Below are 13,156 nucleotides of genomic sequence, written 5' to 3'. Positions count from 1 at the left end.
ATTTAGCTTTTGCGGCTTGTTTTTATGGAGGTGGTGCATAGATTTGTATAGCAGTTTAGCCATCCTGTATGTGCAAGAGCAGTTTGAAAGGGGTTCAGGGTGTACGCAATGACAACTTGGGGTTCTGTCTGTAATTTTGTGGTCATGATGGGTAAACCAAGAGCTCTTCACCACCAAGGCCTAATCCACGCTGGCGAAACAACACCATTGACACCACTTTATCTGCCATGGCGCCATACTATGGAGTATTCTGGGGTTTGTAGTCTTGCAGGATATTTAGCCTTCCCTGTTTGAGAGCTCTGCTGTTACAATAAGCTACATGTCCCAGGACTCCATAGCATCGAGCCACCGCAGTTAAAATGTTGTCAAACTGCATTACTTTTGCAGTGCAGAGGCAAAAGGGACTTCCTAGTTTGCATCTTACCATAGACCAGAAGTGGACAACATTTGGCTTCTAGTTTCCAAGTCCATTTTAGGAGCCTAAGAGCCCCACTCTAAATTCATGTTTAAAATTTGTAAAGCTCTTTGCTATTTTAGGGTGGTGAGTCCTAAGTATTGTAAAGGCACCAGATCCCATTTGATTGTGGAAGCTGGGCAGGGTCAGTCATGTTTAGTACTTGGATGGGAGACAGCCAGGGAATATCAGGGGCTGAAACCTGTATTTAAGAGGAAGGAATTGGCACGTCTGAGTATCCCTTGCCTATGAAATTCATGGAGTCTCCATTAGTCAACAGGCGACCTGAAGGCACATACACATACTATGGCAAAATTGTGACCATAATTCCTCATAGAGGCTAGAATGCCTATGTGCCTATGAAAGGATGCATGCCTCCCAAGTCCCATGGTATCCTATGGCTTTGGGCTGTAAGTGTACAAAGAAACAGATTATCATAATGGAGGCTGTTTAAGTCAATCCAGTCCAGGTCATGTATAAGTAATCCAGAAAGATAAATATATTGTTGACCCTCTTTAGCCACAGATTCAACCATCCACAGTTTGACAATATTTTATATATTAAAAATTCCTAAAGCAAACCTTGATTTTGCCATTTTATAGAGTAGATTCTTTACTACGGTCATAGACTAGCATGGATAAAAGGGATACAGAATATTATTATTATCATTATTATCATTATTATCATTATTATCATTATTATTATTATTATTATTATTATTATTTGTATCCTGTTCTTAAAATCGCCGGTTAAAAGCAGTATGCTATTTCATATAATAACCACCATTTTACCATTGTATTTAATGGGACTTGAGCATCCATGGATTTTGGTATCCACAGGGGTGTCATGGAACCAAACCTTAGTGGATATCAAGGACCTAATGTATTCCAAAATCCAAAAGAAATCTAAAATCTAAAATACCTCTGGTCCTAAGCTTACGTTTCCAGATAAAGAAACTTAACCTGTATGTAGTTTGGGGCTATTCCAGTAAATAGTACACATACACATACACACACATTTTCACTGTGTTTTAATGGAATTTAGCATGTGCCGTAGCTCTTGGTGAAACCAGATGGGATTCCCTCTGTTTCCAGTCTTTTGGATTTAGCCACACGTTTAACAAAATCAGGTTCTTTAAATAAATGAAAAATGGCTTTCTCCCCCGCACCCCCGACCCCCAAATTCATCGCAGCCCATCTATAAAATTGCCATTTTGCTGGCAGGCTTCAGTTCATTACGTTTTGCGAATGAGTATTGTTCACCTCAGCCATCCAGAAAAAAACAATTAAAACGGCAGGTTGTCAAGCTCAGCAATTGCAAACTATCCAGCTATCGCACATCTTTGAGAAAGAGAAGAGCGCACAAGGAGGGAGGTGTGTGTGTGTGTGTGTGTGTGTGTGTGTGTGTAAGGGAGGTTAAAAAGAAGAAGCCTGGCTTTGTCATTGCAATTATTGGCTGAGTGATGGCAGCCACAGCCGCTCGGCCTTTCTATTTCTTCTCCAACCTTCTGAAACCCATCATATTTTCTCAGATTCCAATCAGAGCTGAGATGACAATAGATTTTTTCCCCTTTTGCCGTGTGTCTTGTCAACGTCAGTCAAAATATTTTTTCAATTTAGGCCTCCGTTGGGAGGGAAGGGACTGGTTCGGCAGGACGAGATTTCACGAGACACGCCTTTGCGTGTTTTTATATCGGCTGGGATTGATTGTCGGCCTTTCTTTCTTTCGTCCTGTTTTTTTCTTGCAAAGTGAAAATTGTGATTGAAGAGCTTAAACTGTGTTTATGCAGAAGAAGTAATGGAAGGTGAGAGAAGGAAGGAGGGTTTTGGTACTGAGCCGAGCGATTGCAGTGGGCCTCTGGTTGGATTCCTTGGCATTTTAATTATCTTGGGTTTAAACAAATGATCGGTTTTAGTATTCTGTTAGTTTAATTCCATTTTGATGGTCACTTTTGTAAGTTTTTAATTGTACTGTGCTTTTAGACTGCAATGAGTCCCAATGTTGGGGGGAAAGTGGGATACAAATAAATATAATAATAGATTTTTGTGAGTTTTTATGGCTATGTGGCCATGCTCTAGAAGAGTTTATTCCTGATGTTTCACCAGCATCTGTGGCTGGCATCTTCAGAGAATGCATTCTATAAAGATGCCAGCCACAGATGCTGGTGAAACATCAGGAATAAACTCTTCTAGAACATGGCTATGTAGCCCAAAAAACCCACAGAAATCTGTGGATGCCGGCCATGAAAGCCTTTGAGTTCATAAATATAATGATAATCATTAATGGCCAACCTTTCCCCAAGACTGGGACTGATGGTGGCTTACAAATTGAAATGAATACAATATAGTTTAGAAAACAAAGAAAACAGCAACCTGATAATAAAACCAGCTATTAATAATATGAGAGTCAGTCCGGTGTAGTGGTTTGAGAATAGGACTAGGATTCCAATGATTGGGATGGGATTTGGAGTTTGGTGAGGTATTCAGCCTGGTCTGTTAGAAAGCACTGGTGCATCACCAAACTACAAATCTCAGAATTCCATAAGCTAGCAATAGCATTTAAATTTCTGTAGCACTTAATAGTGAACTCAGCACTCTCTAACGGGCTATATAGATGGGTGGCTAAACACCGCCCCTGTATGCACCGGATCAGTGCTGCAGCAGCCGCATGCTGCGGCATTGATCCAAGACCCAAAGGAAGCTGCGTCATTGGCGCACTAATGCGCCATGAAGACACCCCTTCCATCCAGCGCCGTTTGGTCACTGTGCACCACAGACACCATCATGGCGCACACCATATGGATGAGCACACCTCATCATGGCAGTCGAGCAGCGGAAACAGGGCTAGGTGCTCAGTCTTAGTTCAGCCCTACTCCACAGTCAGGCCGGCACAACATGCTGGTTTGTACTGCCCCTAAGTGGTTTACAATGTGGCTAGCAATAGCAATAGCATTTAAATTTCTATAGCACTTAATAAGGGAACATAGTACTCTCCGAGCTGTTTACAGTATGTAAGCCAATTGCTCCCAACAAGCGTATTGGTATTAGCAACCCATAAAAGGATGGAAGGCTGAGTCAACCTTGGGGCCCGGGGATCGAACTCACAACCTTGTGGCTGCAGCGCCAGCATTTACCACTGTATCACCAGAAAAGGGTCATGGCAGTTAAAGTGGTGTCACTCTGCTTTGTTTCGGCAGTGTGGATACACTCTGTGATCCGTAGAGCAATGCTTGAGTCATTGGGAGCCCTATTACACTACACTATTATAGCAATGTGATTATAGTTTAACAGCCATGGCACCATCTTGCCAAGGGCTCTCTCTTTCCCACATAGCTACAACCTGGATACTGGAGCTTTGAACATTTGAACAGGTCTCCTCAAGATTGAGGAGAAGAGTCATCATCTATCTGAAGAGAGAATCAGAAATCATTCAGGTATTTTAGCACAGAAAGTGGAAAGGCTAGTTCTGAAACTTTCTTCTGCCTTCTGTCTATGGGCATTTTTTGCTGAAGGAAATGCCTTGAATTTCCATCAGTCCTCAGCATTTGGTGGGTTGTTGTGTGTCCCCCCCCCCAGCATAAAATATTTTCCCTCCCAGCATTAATGCCTTCCGAAATGCTTTATCAAAATGTCATTGCTGATTAAGCTCTCCTCCACAAATCAGAAATTGATGTGAATTACATGTTCGGTGTCTGTCCTTACAATAATAAGCAAATCCATATCGCGCTGGGAAGAGGATCTTCCCTCATCAAGAGCCGCATGGATGTATCTCCTTTTAATTCTGTTATTACCAGCGGAGGAACTGTTTTCATGCTAAATTTGGCAATCAGCACACTGTCGAGCTGGAGTCATTTATTGTGATTTTTGTCAACCTTAATGCTTAGACATGCCAATTTGCATGGGATTATCCTTGACAATTTGACCTAAAATGTATTCTACTGGTCTGTTGTTGCTTCTGTGCTTCCGAAAGCTAGTCCTGGGACCTGGGAAGGAAATAGCATTTCTGACCTGATGTGGGATTTTGCAACCAAAGATAGAATTATAGAATCTTTGAATTGGAAGAGGGCCATAAGGGTCACCTAGTCTAACTCCCAAGTAGAAATATGTCCATCCAACACCACTTAAAGACCTCTAAAAATGGAAAGTCTACCACTCTCCAAGGCAATCTATTCCACTGTTGAACAGTCCTTGCAATAATAGAAATTATTCCCAATATTCAGGTGAACTCTCTTTTTTTGCAATTTGAATCCAGTGGTCCATGTTTCAGTCTCTGGATTGGCAGAAATCAAGCTGACAATGACATCCCTTCCGATATTTATCAATGGAGATCATTAAATGGTGATCCCCAAAAGAAATCAACTACACATGTGGTGAGAATACTCTCAGTGAAAATCAATCAATCAATCATTATTATTATGACTATCAACATTTATTTATAGAGTGATGTAGGATTTGCACAGTGTTTTTCATAGTAGAAATCAAAGTGAAATGAGCATAAAAACTTGTCAAACGCCGTACAGTCTGAAACATCGGTATTATGAAATTAAAACATTACTAAAATAATACAATCAAAACATAAGCATCGTGACCAATTAAAAATGACATGGAATCATTTATTTATGGCCACAGACCAAACATAAAATAAAATGCATAAAATATATGAAAATGCATACAAATACCACTAAATGCAGCTAAAATTCATAACACGCTAAATACAGATGGCTAACTGTTTCTGTCTATATCCCTAAAATTAAAAGCTGAGAAGGGTAAAATGTTAAAGTTTCATAACTAAGATGAATGTCTCTGTGTTAAAAAATTTCCCCTAAAATTGGTCTACTACTGGTAGTAGCACAGGCTCAGAACCTAGCAACTTTCTCTGTGCATTGGAGTAGTCTCAATGCAAATGTAATAATCAATGCAAACTGGCACAATTGTTGCATATCCCATCTTCTTATTGCCTCTCTCCGGACGACACCATTGGGTAGTCTTTCTGAATATGTTAAGCATACATTACCATAAATAGCATTTGAACGTTGTTTTATGGCACGTTGAGAATGGCTTTTAATTAAATTGGGCCATTGGCCTATAATGCCCAGTTAATCTTTATAGGATACGACATAGCAAGCAAATTCAATGTTGGGTCCCTTTCATGGCACAGGGTCACTCAGTCCTGTTGTTTGCCTTGGGTCCCAAGCGATGGGAGAATGGACCTGGGAAGCCAAGATGGATCAATTTATATCAAGGCAATTTTCAATCCGTCACTTTAAATTATGGTTTAAATCGACAAAGAGGGAGGAAAGGCTGATTTAAATAATTGATTCAAATTACATCCTCCCCCTTGGTGCTATTTCATATATTTCCTAAACAAATGGCATAAATTTGACCGCTCTGCTATTTTAATTTACAATTAAATGGAATATTATTTAATTGCATATCGGAGGAGCACATTGCATATGGTTCCCCCCCCCCCAACAACTTGACATTGACTAATTTTAGAATATATTAGAGAATATAGCTCAATGCAGCCTTTCCTAGCCTGGGGACTTCCAGACATATTAGACTACAAATGCTATCGCTCCAGCTGGTGAGGCCATAATTTCGTTGTTTACCTGCAGTTCTTGAAAAAAAATACTAATCACACATACACCAATATTAGAAGCAAATAAGTTAGCACTTATCCTCTCTAAACATTTCACATTTTGTTTAGAACAATTAGTACTGATAACATAAATATACTAGTAATAGCACATATGAATTACTAAATATACATTGTTATGTTGACTTTGTTTTGAGTCATCAAGTCAGCTCTCTAATTTTGGGGACAGCATACAGTCAGTCCTCCATATGCACAGATTCTTTATCCATGGGCTTCAAACATCCATGGCTTGAAAGTATCTATCTATCTATCTATCTATCTATCTATCTATCTATCTATCTATCTATCTATCTATCTAATCATCTATCTATCTATCTATCTATCTATCTATCTATCTATCTATCTATCTATCTATCTATCTATCTAAATCCAAAAAGCAAACCTTTATTTTGCTATTTTACTGTGTTGTTGTATTTCATGAGACTTGAGCATCTGTGGATTTTAGTATCTACACAGGGTTCTGGAACCAAACCCTAGTGCAGTGATGGTTAAATTTTTAGAGGCCAAGTGCCCAAACTGCAACCCAAACCCCACTTATGTACTGCAAAGTGCCATGTCCCTCTGGCTTTCTAGTAACAAACTCTGGCAAACTCTATGCTGGGACGACGACACATGTGCCCACAGAGAGGGCTCTGAGTGCCACCTCTGGCACGTGCACCATAGGTTTGCCATCACTGCCCTCGTGGATATGAAGTGCCCAATGAACAACTAACAAAATCATTCTTTATGACAGTGATGATGGTGACAGCCATAATGTTTTTGTATACCTTCAGGTCAATTTCCACCTCATTCCCAACCCCAGCGGCTGATGAAAGCTCTCTCACCATTGCCATTGATCTAGCCTCTATGGGGGAGAAGACCATCTGGTATCTGCTGGACTTAATCCACTCCTCTACACTATTACATTTTCCTTGTGTATCTCTTATTTACGTTGTACGCCTGATGGCAGGGAACTGTCAAATTAAAAATCTGTGAGTCATCCTTGGAGCAATCATTGCTGAAGGGGCGAAGTAAATACTCCAGACAAACTAACAAACAACATGAGGTGAACCCATCTTGATGTTTTCTTGCCAAGATGTATTCAGAGGAGGCTGTGACTTCCAAAGGTCAGCCAGTAGGTTCACTCCATTCACTATAATACAATGGCTATCATCATCATCATCATCATCATCATCATCATCATCATCATCATCATCATCTATTATTATTATTATTATTATTATTATTATTATTATTATTATTATTTCTTACCCACCTCTCCTCATGGATCGGGGCAGGGAACAAGAAGAGACCAACAAGTATATGAGTGTGTTGTGTGCCTTCAAGTTGTTTCCAACTTATGGCAACCGTAAAGCAACTATATCATGGTATCTTAGCAAGATTTGTTCAGAGGAGGTTTGTCATTGCCATCCCCTGAGGCTGAGACTTGCCTAAGGTCACCTAGCGGGTTTCATTACCATGTAGGGAATCGAACCCTGGTCTACAGAATTGTAGCCCAATGCTCAAACTACTATGCCTCTCTGCTTAAAAGCATAACATTAGTTAAAACATACATCAATTAAAAGAACAGAGAAGACACATGCATATTATAGCAATGCACATTTAAAATTCGTCATCTAAAAATAACGTTTTAGACAACATAACTATCTAAATTCTATTGGTAGTCCCAACTAGAGTACACCAAATCTATCAATTCTTCAATAGGGAGTTAATACTTCCATACATCCTACTGATTCAATGGGACTGCCCTAGTACTGCTGATAGGATTGAAGCCAGTTTTGTTTTGTTAATATTCTTACTCTGCGAGAAGCTAGCATTTTGGCTGAAGCTCAAACTGAGGGAGAGAGGCAATTTTCATCAGTTAACGCAGCATCAGATGCACCGGAGCATCACGGAAATTTTCAAATGTAGCTTCCCAGCTGCATTGCCATCTATATATGGCACTTTCAATAGCATGATACGCAGTGTCCTCTCTGCTGTGCAGCCCGACCTCATATTGGGTCACATCCATTTTCCCCAGCCAGGCCTTCCTACACTGGTGCAAACATAGATATGGCGTTCTTCCAGTATTAATTTTAGTTATGTCTGTATTTCAGGGCAGAAGTGAAACATCTGGACATTGGGTCGCTTCAGGGAGCCTTGCACAGAGATTGTTTTTCCCAACATGCTGAGGAAGCCAAGCTGAAAAATCTTGCAGGTACGGAAGTAGCCGTCGTAAGCAGCCTTGCAAACACTCCAGCAACCTGTCAGCTATTGCTCAGCAAAAGCACCAATTAATTATCATGGCTCCGCTAAGTGGTTTGTCAATGGGGCTTTAATGCAGTGCAAGCCTATTGTGGCATTCCCTCCTTGAAAGGGACGGCTGTTGATTGAAATGCCATGGTTTCTTTGTCTAACAAATGTACCGTTCAGGCATAGGGTCTGAATAGGGAACAACATGGAAGGGCAAGAAGACATGCATTGGCCCGCATGGCCCAGTGTCCTTGCATTGGATGGAACTGTTGATGCCATCAGCAGCCAGGGCCCTTTCACACTATACAGTTATAGCACTATGATTCTGCTTTAACTGCCATGGCAACATCAGTGGATTTGCAGTTTGGGAAGTTCACCAAACTACATACCCCAGGGACCCTGGGTAAAGCATGGGAAGACGAGGGCACAGCTTACATATGTCATTGTTCCCTAGTCAAACAAAATGCCTGAACAGGGGCCCTTTCACACTACATAATTGTTGCATTATGATTCCACTTTAACTGCCATGGCAGTATCCTATGGAATCCTGGCATCTGCAGCTTAGTGAAACATGGAGCTCTTTGTCTGAGAATGATGGTCCTCTGAGAATGGTGGTCTGTTGCAGACTGAATAATGCCAGTTTGTTGTTGTAAAGCAACTGGTTGTCATTTGGGTATGAGGAAATTCATGCTGTCTTTTCATACCTTCATCTGTGGAGATGTATCTCCAAAACAGGGGTGGGACTTGCGTGACTATCTAGATATTCTTCAAGTGCAGCTCCCAGCATTCCTCTCCATTGCTTTCTAAGGTTACTGAGAGTTGCAGTCCAGCAACATCTAGACAGCTACATAATTCCTACCTTTGTCTGTAAGACACTGGGGTATAGCCACACAACATAACCATGTAACTTTGACACTACCTGCCATTGCTTCGGCCCATGAAATCTTGGGAGTTGTAGTTTTGCATGGTCCTTGGAATTCTCTACCAAAGAGCTCCAAGGCTCTGGATTAAGAAGCTGTGCTAGGAAATTCTAAGTGCCACTTTTGCTGTTGTTGGGTGCCTTTAAGTCATTTCTGATTTATGGCGAGCCTAAGGTGAACCTATCACAGGGTTTTCTTGGCAAGATTTGTTCAGAGGAGGTTTGCCATTGTCTTCCCTCGAAGCTGAGAGCATGTGACTTGCCCAAGATCAAGATCCCAAACTAGAAATCCTAGGAATGCACAGTATGTGCCAGTTAAAATATCTGCCACAGTTGCACATTGGATGCACTCATTGTTTGAGAGGGCTTGTGAAAAACAGGTCCATGGAGCCATGCATCACCTGTTGTGATGAAGAAGTCCTTCATAAGCCGAGACATTATCTGTATTATGTTCTTGTTCGTGTTGAGGGCTTGCATAGCTTCCCACATGCTGGAATCTCACTCCATTATGCATTCTGCTGGTTAATTTATGAAGTGTTAAGAAATAAAGCTGGTTAAAAAAATATAAATTTACTTTGGAGATACTTAATCTTTTTCTTTCTCCCCCAGAATGTGCACTGTAATTAACATATTAATCTGCAACAAATGCTAAAAGTTTCCCCCTAATCATCCTTCCATATATTATGTTTGACACGTCAGTTATATTTCATTGCCTCGTCCCTCTATGCATGGAAGGGGGAAAACATGCAATGAAATCTGACACATTAATAATACGAAGTGTGCGATTAAAGAGAGAGAGAGAGAGAGAGAGAGATTAAGTTTATTAAAAGAGGTTTTCTTTTTAGGAAGAATGTGATTTACATGTGCAAAAAGGCCTGTTTGCTTAACAGTTCAAGGAATGAAAGAAATTGAATTAAAAATGGAAAATTATGCAACACTTTGGGGCATCTTTAGTAGAACATTAAAAGGGGGGAAATACTCCCATACTTTGGATTGAACTGACTCTTTGTGGGACACAACGAGCTCATAAATCAGTGTGATACATATATTTGGAAAGGCAAAAGAAAGTCAAACAAAGACTTCACATAGTTTGTCTGTAGCTGTATGGAGGTTTGTTGGCCCAGGGCATGTATTGCTGGTAGAAGAGACACAACAGCAACAATAACTAGATAGATAGATAGATAGATAGATAGATAGATAGATAGTCAGTCAGACAGACAGACAGACAGACATGCTATGCTTAAAAAATATATGCAGCGTAAAATCTCATATAGTCAAGGTCCAAACAGCTGTATTGTGACCATGGGATCATTCTTCTGCTATTAGCCAAGTAATCTATAAAGGAACAAATAACCCCCCTCCTTTTTTCTGGCCTCCTTTCATGGTTGGTATTCAAGAGCTGAATGTGACTTGGACAAGGCAGAGATGTCCAGGTTTGGATGGATTATAATTAAAAGAGAACAAAGGGAAGGAGAAGAAAGGTGGAATAAGACCTGATGTGTCGAAGAGTCAGAGGAACTGGGATCATCTGTCTTAAAGCATCAACTAAGGTGTTAGATCACGCTTGACTTGTGCTGCCTCTTTTCCCTTCCCTCTTACATTTTAAAGAAAAGTTTGCCAGAGGGATCTTGCTCTTCTGCTTAACAGCTCTAAAAGCAAACTCTTTATTTTTTTAAAAAATAGAGGCTGTCCATCCATCTCTATTCATCTCAGGGCCCAAATAGACAGGCCAAAATAAAGCTGCTTCAGGTCACTTTGGAGTTATGCTGTTTGAATGACACACACATCTTAAGAGGCCAGGAGCTGCTCCAAAGCTATGCTGCAGTCCTTAGGACTGGAGCATGGCTTTGGTGTGGCTTTCCGACTCTTAGGACACATGCATCATTTAAACAGCATTCCTCCAAAGTGACCCAAAGCAGCTTTATTTTGGCCTGTCTGTTCAGGCCCTAAGTCAGGAGTTGGGAAAGTGTGCCTCTGAGGGTACATGTAGTCCTCAAGGCTATTTTCTGTAGTCGTAACCCCCCCCCCCCCCGATTCTACTGTACAGTAATGCTCTTTGTTGTGCTATGCGACTTCATATCACCTCGCATTTAGTGAGATTCTATACTAGGGTTCTCTAGGCAAGGTTTCTTCCAAAGAGGTTTGCCATTGCCTTCTTCTTAGGCTGAGAGAGCATGGCTTGCTCAAAGTCACCAAGTGGGTTTGCAGAGATTCACACTTTGTCCTCCTAGGCTGCATCTATACTGCCGAAATAATCCCATTTCAAACCACTTTACTGGCCATGGCTCAATGTGATGAAATTCTGGGATTTGTATTTTCTTGAGATGTTTCGCCTTCTCTGTCAGAGGGCTTTGGTTCCACCATAAACTACAAATTTCTGGCAATCTCAGGCGGTTGTGCCGCTGGACCTTAAGCTAGTAGTGCATTTCCAAGCCTGCCGTTCAGACATTAGCTTGCAGACCCAAACTCTAAGGCTTTGGCACTGTTAAGCTGAGTTTTTTCCACTTCAGCAAGAAAGTTTAACTGGGAAATATTAGTGAAGGGAAGAGGTGAAAGCAAGATTTCCCCTGCAGCTGTGCTATATTTCCATCTACTCCCCGGAAACATTTTTCTTTGAAGGTTTTAATCTAGCCAGTTTCAGAAACGTTGCATTGAACCCATTCCCTTGTAGATCCTTCACTGGCATCTCTTTTGTCTAACCCCCACCCACAAAACACACATTTATTTTGTTCCTCGCTTTCTTACCCGAGGTTCTGTGCTTGTGGAGTGCCAACTAATTAGTTTTTTTAGGCAAATTAATCTTCAAGTAACACTAGGAGGTGAGAAGTTAATTTTCTCTCATTCCCAGTTTCTTTATGACTCGAGAATTATTCATGAACATTTTTATGAGCGCTTTGTTGCAGAACCTCATCTCAGCAGTTTGGAAGGAGGACGTGGTTTCGGGGAGCAGAAGAAAGCCACGTAAAAGGTCCCCAAACTTGATAGACTCTAGGTCAAATTCTTGCACTGATTTTTTCTCAATATATGAATAAATAAATAGCTGATAGAAACTCTCGAAGATGTCTTCGTTCCCAAAGTTATTGTTTCTTCCCTGCATTGAGGTAGTTGGAGTGGAGTACATCTCGCAACCTAAAAGTATGCAGGATTTGAGCAGTTGCAGTGACATCGGTTGGATGGACATGATCGGAAGAATGCCATGGATATTACATGTTTCAGTCCCAGGAAGAGTAGATCCTTTCAGTCATAGAACTTACCAAGTTCATATTGGCCTGTTACAGACTGCCAAAATAAAGCTGCTTCGGGTCTCTTTGGAGGTATGCTATTTAAATGATGCCTGGGTCCTAAGAGTCCAGAGGTCGCGCCAAAGCCACACTCCATTCCTAAGCACTGGAGTGTGGCTTTGGTGCAGCTTCCGGATTCTGTGGATATAGTATATCTTGATTTCAGTAAGGCCTTTGACAAGGTTCCCCATGACATTCTTGCAAACAAGCTTGTAAAATGTGGGCTAGACAAAGGAACTGTTACATGGATCTGTAATTGGTTGACCGGCCGAACCCAAAGGGTGCTCAACAATGGCTCCTTTTCATCCTGGAGAGAAGTGACCAGTGGGGTCCCACAGGGCTCTGTCCTGGGCCCGGTGCTATTCAACATCTTTATCAATGACTTGGATGACAGAAATGGGAGCATACTTATCAAATTTGCAGATGACACCAAATTAGGGGGAATAGCTAATACTTCAGAGGACAGGATCAAGATTCAAAATGACCTGAATAGACTAGAAAGCTGGGCCAAAGCTAACAAAATGAAATTCAACACGGAGAAATGTAAGGTATTGCACTTAGGGCGGAAAAATAAAATGCACAGATATAGGATGGGTGACACCTGGCTGAATGAAA

General features: G+C 41.1%; 1 long non-coding RNA gene across 1 annotated transcript in view; it reads left to right on the top strand.

Annotated features, from left to right (window-relative positions):
• Positions 1-8,205: 8,205 nt before the first annotated feature.
• Positions 8,206-13,156, top strand: part of LOC121914677 — a 52,966-nt gene continuing 48,015 nt past the window's right edge. Inside the window, exon 1 of the long non-coding RNA XR_006100559.1 lies at positions 8,206-8,306. This is a non-coding gene — a long non-coding RNA (uncharacterized LOC121914677). The remainder of the gene's footprint in view (positions 8,307-13,156) is intronic.

The sequence above is a fragment of the Sceloporus undulatus genome, chromosome 8 (genome assembly GCF_019175285.1).
Source record: "Sceloporus undulatus isolate JIND9_A2432 ecotype Alabama chromosome 8, SceUnd_v1.1, whole genome shotgun sequence".
In the NCBI taxonomy this organism is placed as follows: Eukaryota; Metazoa; Chordata; class Lepidosauria; order Squamata; family Phrynosomatidae; genus Sceloporus; species Sceloporus undulatus.
Note: the sequence above shows the minus strand (reverse complement) of the source record. Positions and strands in the feature narration are given on the sequence as shown.